This window comes from Eublepharis macularius, chromosome 1, assembly GCF_028583425.1.
Source record: "Eublepharis macularius isolate TG4126 chromosome 1, MPM_Emac_v1.0, whole genome shotgun sequence".
Lineage (NCBI taxonomy): Eukaryota > Metazoa > Chordata > Lepidosauria > Squamata > Eublepharidae > Eublepharis > Eublepharis macularius.
This window is the reverse complement of record NC_072790.1, coordinates 89814738-89828027: the sequence shown is the minus strand read 5'-3', so window position 1 is coordinate 89828027 and position 13290 is coordinate 89814738.

Below are 13290 nucleotides of genomic sequence, written 5' to 3'. Positions count from 1 at the left end.
AAGAATATCATGTGGAACCTTATCAAAAGCCTTACTAAAATCAAGATAAACTATGTCCACAGCAGTCCCCTGACCCAACAAAGTAGTAACTCTCTCAAAAAAAGAAAACAAGGTTTGTCTGACATTACTTGTTTTTGAGGAACCCATGCTGGCTCTTAGTAATCACAGCCATATTCTCTAAATGTTCAAGGGCTGACTGTTTGATGATTTTTTCTAAAACCTTCACAAGTCTCGACGTGAAGCTGACAGGTTGGAAGTTACCTGGCTCCTCCTTCCCCCTCATTTTGAAGATGGTGACAACATTTGCCCACCTCCAATCTTCTAGGACCTCACAGCTCTCCTAGAATTCTCAAAGATGATAGCCAGAGCCTCCACAACTACATCAGTAAGGTCCTTTAGTACCCTAGGATGCAATTCATCTGTCCCTAAGGACTTGATTTCATTTTAAAAAGTTAAATGCTTACTTACCACCCCATGCCTATCTTATGCTGCAAATTCCCTTCCTTCATCGTATATTCTCTTTTTGCCAGATTGAACATAGTCTCCATTGTAAGAGAAGACAATGTAGGAATTGGGCACTTCTGCCCTCTCTTTGTCACCTGTTAAAATTCCACTTTCTTCTCCCAGCAGTGGGCCTACCACTTTCTTGGTTTTTTTCTTGCTCCACGCAAAGGCCTTTCTCCCTACAGTGGCTATTTGTTTATATTCATTTTTGGTTATATGGGCCTCTTTCCATTTCTTAAATGTGTCTTTTAAAATTCTCAGCTCTTTAGAAATCTGTTTATGGAACCAGACTGGCTTCTTTAGGTTCCTCCCATTTTTCCTTCTCATTAGAATTGTTTGTGATTATGCCTTCAATATCTCTGTTTTAAGAAACTTCTGCCCACATTGCACTCCCTTCTCCTTGAGTATTTCTGATCATGGGATTCTACCCAGCTTTACTTTGAGCTTGTTAAAATTAGCTTTTCTAAAATCCAACCTACATGTCTGACTACATGAACTTTTCCCTTCCTTAAGATCTTAAATTCCAAAAAGACCTCCATCTAAAACCTATGAGAGCCACTGCCAATCTGAGTAAACAGTACTGACCTTTTTTAAAAAAAATATTTTTTATTAAACCAAAAAGGGGGTACAGAAAAGAAGGGGGAAAAGGGGGGAACAAACTAATATAAAACTGTGTGCTATAAGGATTATTAAAATACAAAATACCAGAGTAATGCCCCTTATGGATATTAAAATAGCTGTTGAATATTTTTTCCAGAATAAGCAACACATACAAAGTTCAAACCTATCTCTACCTGTTATTCGGCAGTACTGACCTTGATGGACTGATGGGCTGATTCAGTATACAGCAGTTTAATGTGCAAAAGTTCAGGAAGGTGACCTAGAATATTCCAGACTGGGCCAAGCCTTCACAGGTGCTCCCTGTGGATACAGCCCGCTGAGCAGGGACATGTTTTTGACAGTTGATAAATCTGGCTAGGGTAAATCTTTCATTGGATCTCACTTCTGCTTACTAGTTGGGCAATCAGAGTGGGCAATCATTTTCAGACTGTTGAGCATCTTACACCCAGGATGTGGCTGAACATGAACAGAAGTAGCATCAGCAGACACACAACTAAGGCAACATCTACAAGGGCTCTTGTTCCTCTTGCTGGAGGGCATGAAGTGATCATGCTGAGCTGATCTTGCCTAAGGGCATAAGCTAGGGTCAGGAACCAATTTCTACCCATAATGTTGCATTGTAAAAGAAATTACAGAGGTCCCTCACTTGTTATTCCAAAATCATTGACTGAGTCACAGATGTTGGCCTAGACAATCATTATTTGTGTGTGTTGGCTAGCAATTCCTGTATCTTCTTGAATAACTCCAGCATAAGCTAATTTAAAGTAAGACAAACAGGTTGTTTGAAATTTAAAAAATACAATGGGGCCATTTCCACACACGTTGAATAATGCACTTTTAATGCACTTTCGTAATCCTTTAGAAGTGGATTTTTTGTTCCACACATGGAAAATCAGTTTCAAATCTTCACTAAAGACTATTGAAAGTGATGGTTGTTGTAGGTTTTCTGGGCTGTATTGCCGTGGTCTTGGCATTGTAGTTCCTGACGTTTCGCCAGCAGCTGTGGCTGGCATCTTCAGAGGTGTAGCACCAAAAGACAGAGATCTCTCAGTGTCACAGTGTGGAAAAGATGTAGGTCATTTGTATCTACTCAGGAGGGGTGGGGTTGAGCTGAGTCATCCTGTAAGAGTTTCCCAGGGTGTGGAATGCTAATGGCGGGAGGCTTCACTGTATCCTGAGGAGGTTCTTTTGCACATGGATTGGTACTTGATGTGCTAATCTTCTCTGCAGGGCTATTGTCAGGGATAGAATGTTTTGTTAGCCTGGTGTTTTTCAGAACTGGAAACCATGCTCTGTTCATTCTTAAGGTTTCTTCTTTCCTGTTGAAGTTTTGCTTATGCTTGTGAATTTCAATGGCTTCCCTGTGCAGTCTGACCAAGTAGTTGGAAGTGTTGTCCAGTATTTTGGTGTCCTGGAATAAGATACTGTGCCCTGTTTGAGTTAGGCTATGTTCCGCCACTGCTGATTTTTCAGGTTGTCCAAGTCTGCAGTGTCTTTCACGTTCTTTTATTCTTGTCTGGATGCTATGCTTTGTGGTCCCGATGTAAACTTGTCCACAGCTGCAGGGTATACGGTATACTCCTGCAGAGTATAGTAGTATAGTATAGTATACTCCTGCATAGTATTGAAAGTGGATTATCCAACTTGTGTGGAAGCAGCCTGGGACTAATGGGAATGTAGAAAGAGAGAGAGAGAGACTCTAAGATTTATTAATGAAAATATTTCAAAAAGGTTTTAAAAATAATAGGAATTTCCCATTTGTATGCTTCTTTGCAAACACAGAAACACAATGTGTACAGAGTGAAAAGAAGAGTTATTTTAAGTCCACAGAGGAGTTGAAATTATTTCAGTTGCACAGGTTTCTTGTGCATCAAAGAGGTCTACAAACCCACCCAAGAGGCTGTGTGGAGTTCAGATTTTAGGGATCTGCAAATTACTTTTCCCAAACTTAGCTGAATTAGGGAGTGGGGAGAAGCATTCTAGCAAGAGAGGCCATAGGGCTTCTGTTGGGCCCTGGGCACATCTGTAAGCATAAATGATGGTGACAAGACCATCAGGATCAATAAAAAATGCAGATTCTCCCAGGCCTGGATTCTACTGCTCCTGCTTGCAGCTTTTAGGACTTAAGGAGGCTCTACTGTGATGCCAAACTTAAAGCTTCTCCATCACTTCTGCATTCAGGTAGGTTAGGAAAAGGAAAGGAGGTGGAAGAGAAGACAGTAGGAGAAATACGTCTTTATGGGCCTTAGTGCCAGATCTGGAGGAGGGAGGGTTAGGCACATGAGATCTGATGTTTGAATTACAGCTGTCATCCTATTTCAGCTACCAAGGTGGATGCATAACTAAACAGCAAGTATACCATTCAAAGCTACCCACTGAGAACAGTATCTCAGGGTACCCAGCTTCAAATCCAGCAGGTTAATCTCTGGTGTATTCTGGATCTGATATCTTCCAAACTACTATCATTATTTTGGAGCAAAATGGGAACATGGAAGAACATTACATTCTGTGGGTAAAGCCTTGGTTTGGAATGGGAATGGCAGTGGTTGCCTTGGGTGATGATCTTCAGTGGGACAGTGATGCAGGGAAGAGTGCATCCCTTTCCTGGATTTCTTCATGGCTTGAAATACCATTGACCTTCTGGAGTGGTTAGCTGGGTTGAGACTTGAGAGTGGGGGTGTGGGATACTGTGCATTACTTACAGTGAAATTCTAAGAAGAGTTCCTCCAGTCTAAACCCATTGAAGTCAACGGGCTTAGACTGGAGTAACTCTGTTTAGGATTTCACTGAACCCAGCAGGAAGGAGTACAGAAGACTATTGCTCAGCCTTGTGGCATTTATGCTGGGGGGTCTTTTTCCTCATGCTATTCAACTTCTACATGAAACTGCTGGGAGAGATTGTCGGGGGTAGGGGGATCTGTGGTGACATTCCACTAAAGTATTTATTTAGAAAATTTTTGTGCCACCTCTTCAGGAACTTGCTTGAGGCGGCTTATGAAATGAAAATAGTAAAAACAGAACATTAATTAACATTCATTAAAACATTAGTTTAAAACAAATTAATATTAAGTAAATATCAATATTAATTATATTAATATTAAAACATTAATATTAATTAAAATCTAATATTTAAAAACACAGCCCTGTGTTTAAAAACAAACAAACCATAACGACCACTTAACACTTACACTTATAACAGTTTCCAGACTAAAGTAATGTTAGAAGATCAAGCCCTTAATTAAAAGCCTTGGTGAACAGAAATAATTTGGCCTCACACCTAAAAGAAAACAACACTGGTGCCAGGTGGGCCTCAAGGGGAAAGGCATTCTATTCCAGAATATGCAGATGATGTCCTTAACAGCTGAATCAGTTGGGTTAGTGGAGATTCTGAAAAGGGACCTTAAGAAGGTAACGAGATGGACGAAAGCCAATAAACTGAAGCTGAGTGCAGAGAAGACTGCGGTGCTCTTTGTTAATAGATACAGCAGGATACTGCTGAATCCTAGACTATAGATGGAGAATCGTGTCTCCTCCATGTCACGTGCATTTTACTGGTCTTGGCTGATTTGCCATCTTTGAACATTCCTTGAAAAGTGTGATCAGGCCACAGTGATTCATATTCTGATCACATCCAGGTTAGATGACTGCAATGGGCTGCCTTTGAAACCTTTAAAAAGAACTTCAGTTGGTCCAAAATACAGCAGCTAGACTATTGTCAGAGGCTGGATATCAAATCATCCCTGTGCTGAAAGATCTGCACTGGGTACCTGTCTGTTACCGGGCACAATTCAAAGTGATGTTCTTGCCTTCAAGGCCCTAAATGACTTGGACCCAGGAAACCTGAAGCACTGCCTCCTCCTGTGTTTAGCACGGGAATTGAGATCCCCCTCCAAAGCCCTGGTCTCTGTGCCACTGCCTGCAGAACCGAGACGGGTGGAGAAAGTTGGGCAAGGATGCAGCTTCACACAGCCACCTTGGCTCCTGCTGTTAGAGCATGCATGTCACATCACTTCATTCCCCCCCTCCCTCAGCACATCCCAAACTGGGCTGTGCTGTCTTTTTTATCTGTCTTCTTTAGCATCCTTGACTGTAAGCATTTGTTTCTGAATATTATTTCTTTATTTTTTAAAGAGAAAGCAAAACTGCTGCAGTCACACACCAGATATCACTGGGTATTTGATTACTGTAATTCTGAGCATGTGGCTTATTTACTAGTAATATTTTGAAGTGTTTCCAGCTGCCCTGTTTGGAAGGATTTTTATTCTTTTTTTTTTTTGAAAAATTTTTTATTGGGTTAGAACATTTTTATTTTTACATTACAATCAATTTTCCCCTAATTTTTCGTTTCTAACCCCCTCCCTTTCCCCCCCTTTTGTTGACTTCCAACAGCTTTCCCACCCTCTGTCCCTTTTCCCTTACTTCTATTAAATTCCTCTGTCTAAAACAGATATACATTCTCCATTATATTAAGCAGTGCATCATTAACTCCTTTAATTATTATACACCCAAACTATACGTCTTTAGATAAACAATTTATCCCATTTTCCAGTTTTGAATAATTCTATATAAACCTATATATCATAAACCATAAAAATTTCCCACATTTAAATCAAACAATTTGATTTGTTCTCTATATATTACTCATTTCAACTTTTTATGGTAATTCTATATAACTCCTCAGATACTCAATCAATTTAACTCTTCTATACATTCAGTTTGGTGCATATAAATCTTGTCAAAGAAAGAAAATATTGTTAGTTAGTCAATCCTCATGTTTAAACCTTATCATTAATTATTCTCTATCAGTTGACCTATACATATCTATATATATCTCAATCAATTAATCTAACTGCTTATAAATTCACATTTCTCTTCCTCCCCCGGTAAAGTCACCCCTCTCTTTTATACTTTTATTATATTTCAGTAGTTCTCAAACTGCCACAGTTTTCCTCCCACCTCCCATTTCTTCTCCAGGTATTGTTTCAGCTTCTCCCAGTCTGTGTTGAACTGCCCTGAGTCCAGATCTCTCAGTTTTCTTGTCATCTTGTCCATTTCAGCCATATACAGCAATTTGTAGATCCAATCTTCAATAGTTGGTACTTCTTGTACTTTCCATTTCTGCGCATACAAAAGTCTAGCTGCTGCAGTCATATAAAAAATCAACGTCCTATGATGGGCTGAAATTCCCTCCATTCCCAAGTTTAGCAGCAGGAGTTCTGGGTTCTTATTTATTTGAAACTGTAAAATTTCACTCATTTCTCTTATTATTTCCCCCCAGAACTGCCTAGCTACCTCACACGACCACCACATATGATAGAGGGAGCCCTCATGTTTCTTACATTTCCAGCATTTATTAGAAGTATTCAAATTCCCTAGCGCAATCTTCTTTGGTGTCATGTACCAACGATAGATCATTTTGAAAATGTTCTCTTTAATATTAATACATGTCGTTGTCTTCATTGTAGTTTTCCACAAGTATTCCCATGCCTCCATTGTTATTTCTTTATTGAAATTTATAGCCCATTTCACCATCTGTGTTTTAACTATCTCATCTTCAGTATACCATTTCAGCAATACTTGGTATACCTTGGATATTCTTTTCTTGTCTTCTTTAAGAAGGGTCTGCTCTAGTTCCGAGTTCTCTGTTCGTATGCCCCCTTTTGCAAAGTCTGAGTTGTATAAGTCTCTAATCTGTCTATACTGAAACCAATCATAGTTAGGTGATAGTTCCTCTTGCGTCTTTATTCTAAGTTTAGATACTTCAATCTTAGTTATTTCTTTATACGTTAAACATTGTTGTTCATTATCCACAGCTCTCGGATCTATCACCTCATATGGAACCACCCACAAGGGGGTTCCTTCTTGTAAGTAAGTTCTATACTTCTTCCAGATTGTAAATAGACTTCTCCTTACAAAATGATGCAGGAACATCGAGTTGACCTTTACTTTGTCATGCCATAGGTATGCGTGCCATCCAAAAATTTTTTTATATCCCTCTAGGGCTAATAGTTTCTTATTCTTTAATGTCATCCACTCTTTTAGCCAAACTAGGCAGATTGCATCATGATAAAGTCTCAGATTGGGCAGTTGCATTCCGCCTCTCTCCTTTGCATCTTGTAAAACTTTTACTTTCACTCGAGGCTTCTTGCCTGCCCAAACAAAATCTGATATTTTCCTCTGCCATTTTTCAAATTGTTTAGAGTCTCTGATGATTGGTATTGTCTGTAACAAAAACATTACTCTTGGTAACACATTCATCTTAACTGCTGCAATCCTGCCCAACCATGACAGGTTCAATCTATTCCATTTGATCAAGTCTCTCTCTATCTGAGTCCATAATTTTTCATAATTATTCTTGAACAAATCTATATTTTTTGCAGTCAGCTCAACTCCCAAGTATTTCACCTTACTAGTTACTTCACAATCCGTTGTTTCCATTAACAATTGTTGTTTCTGCTTAGTCATGTTTTTGCATAATATCTTTGACTTCTTTTTGTTAATGAAGAAACCTGCCAAATCTCCAAACTCCTTGATCTTGCCTATCACTTTTGGCATGTTCTCCAGTGGGTCTTCTACAATTAACATTATGTCGTCTGCAAATGCTCTGACCTTATATGAGTAGTCCTTTATTTTTATTCCTCGTATTTCCTCATCTTGTCGAATTTGTATCATCAGAATCTCCAATACTAAAATGAACAACAATGGAGATAACGGGCAACCTTGTCTTGTTCCTTTACTAATCGTCAATTTTTTGGTCAATTCATCATTCACTACAATTGCTGCAGTCTGGTCTCTATAGATTTCCTTGATTGCTCTGACGAATCTTTCTCCCAGTTGTAGCTTTTCCATAGTGGCAAACATAAAATCCCAGTTTAAATTGTCAAACGCTTTTTCAGCGTCTACAAAGAAGAAACCAACCTCTTTATCACAACGCTTGTCGTAGTATTCAATAGCATTGATCACTGTCCTTAAGTTGTCTCTTATTTGTCTGTCTGGCAAGAAGCCTGCTTGTTCCTCCTCTATGACTTCCGAGAGCCACCCCTTCAATCTCTCCGCCAATATCTTCGCAAAAATTTTATAGTCATTATTGAGTAGTGATATAGGCCTATAATTTTTCACGCTAGTCAGATCTTGGCCCTCTTTTGGGATCAATGATATATTCGCTTCGCTCCAAGTATCTGGAATTCTTTGATCCCTAAAAACTCCGTTCATCACCTCTTTTAGGAATGGTGCCAGTTCATTGGCCATTGTCTTATAAAATTTAGCCGTAAGTCCATCTGGCCCTGGCGCCTTTCCTAGATTTGCGGATTGTATTGCCATATTTATTTCCTCATCAGTTACTTCACTGTTCAACTTATTTCTCCAAGCTTCCGAGATCTCTGGAAGTTTGGTTTTCTCCAAATATGATGCTATTGATTCTTTGTTTACTTCTTTTTTATTATACAGCTTAGCGTAAAATTTATAAAAGGCTCTGCTAATGGTAGTCTGCTCCAAATACGTTTTGTTTTCTTCACAAATTTTATTTATTATTTTCTTTTCCCTTTTCTTCTTTAATTGCCATGCCAAATATTTCCCAGGTTTATTAGCACCCTCAAAAGCTTTTTGATTCAGTCTTTTAAGGTTCCACTCCAATTCTTTGTTACTCATTGCTGTTAACTGTTCTTGAAGAATTTTGATTTCCTGATGTATTTTCTTTTTCCCTGGTCTCTTTTTTAACTGTACTTCTTTGGCCTTTATTTTCTCCTCAATCTCTTGTCTTTTCTCCTCTTTCTTTTTCCTTGCTCTACCATTTAAGTCCATTAGTATGCCCCTTACAACCGCCTTGTACGCGTCCCAAACTTTACTGGTTGGTACTTCTTTATTCACGTTGTATTGTATAAAAAACTTAGTCTCTCTTCTCAGTGTTTCCATATTCTCACTTTCCTGTAACAGGTCCTCATTTATTCTCCAGGCTTTCCTTTTTCTCCTTTTTCCAAATTTCCACATAATTGGGTTGTGATCTGAGCCTACCATCGGCATTATTTCTACCTCCTTAGTCCATAGCGCTAAGTCCTTTGAGGCCCAGATCATATCAATTCTTGATAATGTAAGATGCCTTGCAGAATAAAAAGTAAACTGTTTGGTTTTAGGATATTCTCTCCTCCATACGTCTTCGAGAGTCTCTTGTTGAATCAACTCAAAAAAAAGCTTTGGCAATAGTCCTCTTTTCTTTTGTGCTTTTGTAGTCTTTTTGTCTAATTCCAAATCTGTCACTCCATTGAAATCTCCAGCAAGAATTATCTGGTCATATACAAGATCGTCTAGGTGCTTCCTTAAGTCCTCAAAGAAGCTTTCCTTTGCACCGTTAGGTGCATAAAGTCCGACTACCAACACTCTCTTTAAGTTCCAATTACATTCCACTGCTACAAATCTAGCTTCCACATCTCTCATAACAAATTTTGGCTGCAGCTCCTCTTTTATATACAACACCACTCCTCTTTTTTTCTTGTTGGAAGCCGCTACAAATTCTTTGCCCAATTTTCCAGATTTTAAATATTTTACATCCTGTTTTCTAATGTGGGTCTCCTGCAAACAAACAATATCACACTTTTGTTTTAGTAGCCAATGAAAAATATTTTTTCTCTTATTCGGTGAGTTTAGTCCATTTATATTCCAAGATAATACTTTACACTCCATATTCATGGTTTTGTTGGTAAGTCTTTTTCATTGTCCTTGATAAATCTCTCCATCTCCCGCTCAGATCTGATACGTTTTTTTGCCCCTCCAAACTCAAAGGACACTCCTTCCGGTAACTCCCATCTGTATCTGATATTCATGTCCTTCAAAGTCTGAATTAGCACTCTATATTTTTTCCTGTCCAATAACACTGATCTGGGCAGTTCCTTCATTATAATAATCGTCTTGCCATCAATCTCCAATGGATCTTGAAATTGTTTGGTCACAATCCTCTCTTTCATATTTCTAGTTGTAAACTGCACAATCACATCCCTTGGTAGTTTCCTCTGGGTTGCAATTCTCGAGTTCACACGATACGCCACATCTAGGATAGCCACAATTTCCTCCTCCTCCTTCCCCAGGTAATCAGCCAACACCTCAGTCATCTGTTCTTGCGCTGACTTCCCTTCCACTTCTGGCAGACCACGAAAACGAAGCTGCTTCTCCATGTGTTTAGTTTCTGCAACTGACATCCTCCCCTTCACCAGCCTCATCTCTGTTTGTTGCGTGTCTATTAAATTCTCCATCGCGTCTTCTACTGTTTTAACTCTCTGCTGCGTTCCTTGTAATTCACTGCTAATCGTTTCCACACCTTTTTTCACTTCTGACAGCTCCGACTTTACTGTCTGTGTAACTTCCTTGACCTCTTTAATAAGCTCCAATTTCGTGTCCTTAAGTTCTTTCATCATGTCTATAAGTTTTTTGTCCAAGTTTTCTATTGCCGATTGCCACTCTTTTTTCGACATCGTGGGGCTTGCTTTAGCTCGCTCCCACGAATCTGCTCTCTTCCTCAGCTCCGTGGCGTATAATTAAACGTTTTCCTTTTTTTTAAATGTCCCAATCTTTGCCAAAATTAATTTTTTATATCCAAAATGTCGGGCGTCTTTTCTCTATGGTTTCTCTATGTTATTATAATCCAAGATGGCCTACTTCCTCTTCCGCTGAAGCCACGACCCTTCCACTTTCAAAGATGGCGATTCCCCACTTCCTGTCCTTTGGCAAGGGCCGCTTCCCTCCAGCCACTCTATTGTTGTTACGCACTTCCTGTCTCCCGTCTTCCCACAGCAGGTCTCGCGATGGTGTCTTTTTCCCACAGCTCCAAAACCACAGGTATTCAAAACAATAGTCCGATTTTTGTAATAACTTCTTTAAACTTAGTCTCTTTTAAAATACAACTCCTGCCGAGTCTTCACCTCCTTTTCGCTAGTCTGTTGCAGTTTAAAAGTCTACTTTCTTTCCTCTCTGTTTTTGTCAATCTGTCCCGTTTCAAGAGATAGCGATCTTTACCTTCTCTCCAGCTTTCTCGGGTTGTAATCGCTGTTTCGATCTTAAATTCTCCTCTCGACTTCCCTCCCCAATCGAAGCTTGGGTATGTAGGTCTTATGCCAGCCGAATTGGCCCCAAAATTGCCGCTCCTGCTGTTAGAGCATGCATGTCACATCACTTCATTCCCCCCCTCCCTCAGCACATCCCAAACTGGGCTGTGCTGTCTTTTTTATCTGTCTTCTTTAGCATCCTTGACTGTAAGCATTTGTTTCTGAATATTATTTCTTTATTTTTTAAAGAGAAAGCAAAACTGCTGCAGTCACACACCAGATATCACTGGGTATTTGATTACTGTAATTCTGAGCATGTGGCTTATTTACTAGTAATATTTTGAAGTGTTTCCAGCTGCCCTGTTTGGAAGGATTTTTATTCTTGACTACAACATGCACAAGAACAAAGATTTTGATTGCAGTTTTACCATCAAAGTAATATGTTTCAATTGACTAAGCAAGCTAGTAACAATTTAGATAAAAGGATGCAATATAACAATTAATGAGCTATACACAAATTTCTCTTGTTCCTTAACTCTTCAGAGTGTGTGGATGACAGAAGCCTCTTGCTTAGCATGTTGCTCCAGTGTGGAGGATTAGCAGCCAAATTATTTCAATATATTGTAGCTGATCCTCCTTGGAAAATATTATGCCAGGATAACAGTAGTTTGAATAAAAATGTTTCCTTTATAATAAACAAGTTGGGGGACACCTGTTTTGAAGTTACACTTTCTGACCTATGAGCCTTCAACCAGATCCACAGTGACTGGCCAGGATGCCCAACAGAGAAGGAAAACATTCTGCTCAGCATCCTCTGAAAGTTAGAGCAAGACTTTCCCATAAAATATTTATTTATTTACTTCATTTATACTCCGCCTTTCTTCCCAATGGAGACCCATCCTTCTGCTCTCCTCTGGTTTTATCCTCAAAACAACCCTGTGAGGTAGATTAGGCTGAGAGGCTGTGACTGGCCCAAGGTGCCATGGTCTTCCATGGCAGAACAGGGATTCAAACCTGGGTCACCTAGATTCTAGCCCATCACTTTAGCCATTACAGCACACTGGCAACAGTACCATTTTTGACAGCTGTGATCACTCATGAGCCAAGCATGAGATCTTCTCTGCTCGTCATCTGACACCATCAGCTTTGTGGCTGTGCAGTAGCAGTAGAACTTGGGTTTCATTTCCTTCTGTCTTGTGAGTGATTTTGCATCTGTGCAGTAAATTAATCCTCCCCCAGGGTTATCATTGGTCTGGCCAGATAATTAAATGACATGGAGGAGAAACTGCAATTCCCACAAGGCTGAGTAAAATGTGCAGGCAGGAAATAACTTGCAAAAAAACAAAACAGTGTTTATTACTGCCTAAGATCCAGAGGAGTTAGCCATGTTAGTCTGTAGAAGCAAAATAGTAAAGCATCCAGTAGCACCTTTAAGACTAACCAACTTTATTGTAGCATAAGCTTTTGAGAGCCACAGCTGTCTTCGTCAGATACATGGATAACTGTCTAAGTGATTGATTTGCTCATTCCTTATTTCAGTGTTTGGTTGCTGAGCTGAGTAGTGTGCAGAGATGACAGGCCTGTGGGTAGAGAAGTTAGAACTCCAGTTGGGCTGTGTGTGGATGCATACTCCTGATTGTACAGTATTGTGTAGTCTGAATACATAGTTCAACCTGTTCACAACCAGCAGTGTGAGTAGACCCATGTAGTGTTCAAGTATCCCTTTAGAAAATGCAGATGATTCTGACTGAAGTCCCTTATTTTGCTAGCAAAATTTACTATAGTGTTTGAAAACCTTAAAGTCAGATATCTATCAACTGCATTTTTACCCTATGCTTTATCCAAAGAGCTCAATGTACCATGCATAGTTTTCTTCAGTTTTCACCTCTGGCAATTCAGCAACAAACTCTTTCCTCTATTTTTAGAGCTGTCAATCTGACCACTATATAACCTAATTACCAGTAGTCAAAAATTATTCTAGTATATGATGGTTGTGATATCATTACTGATGATTGAGTTGATTGATAACACTAACAATAACATTCGATTTATATACTGCCTTTCAGGAGAACTGAACACCCACTCAGAGCGGTTTACAAAGTGTGTCATTATTATCCTCACAATAATCACCCTG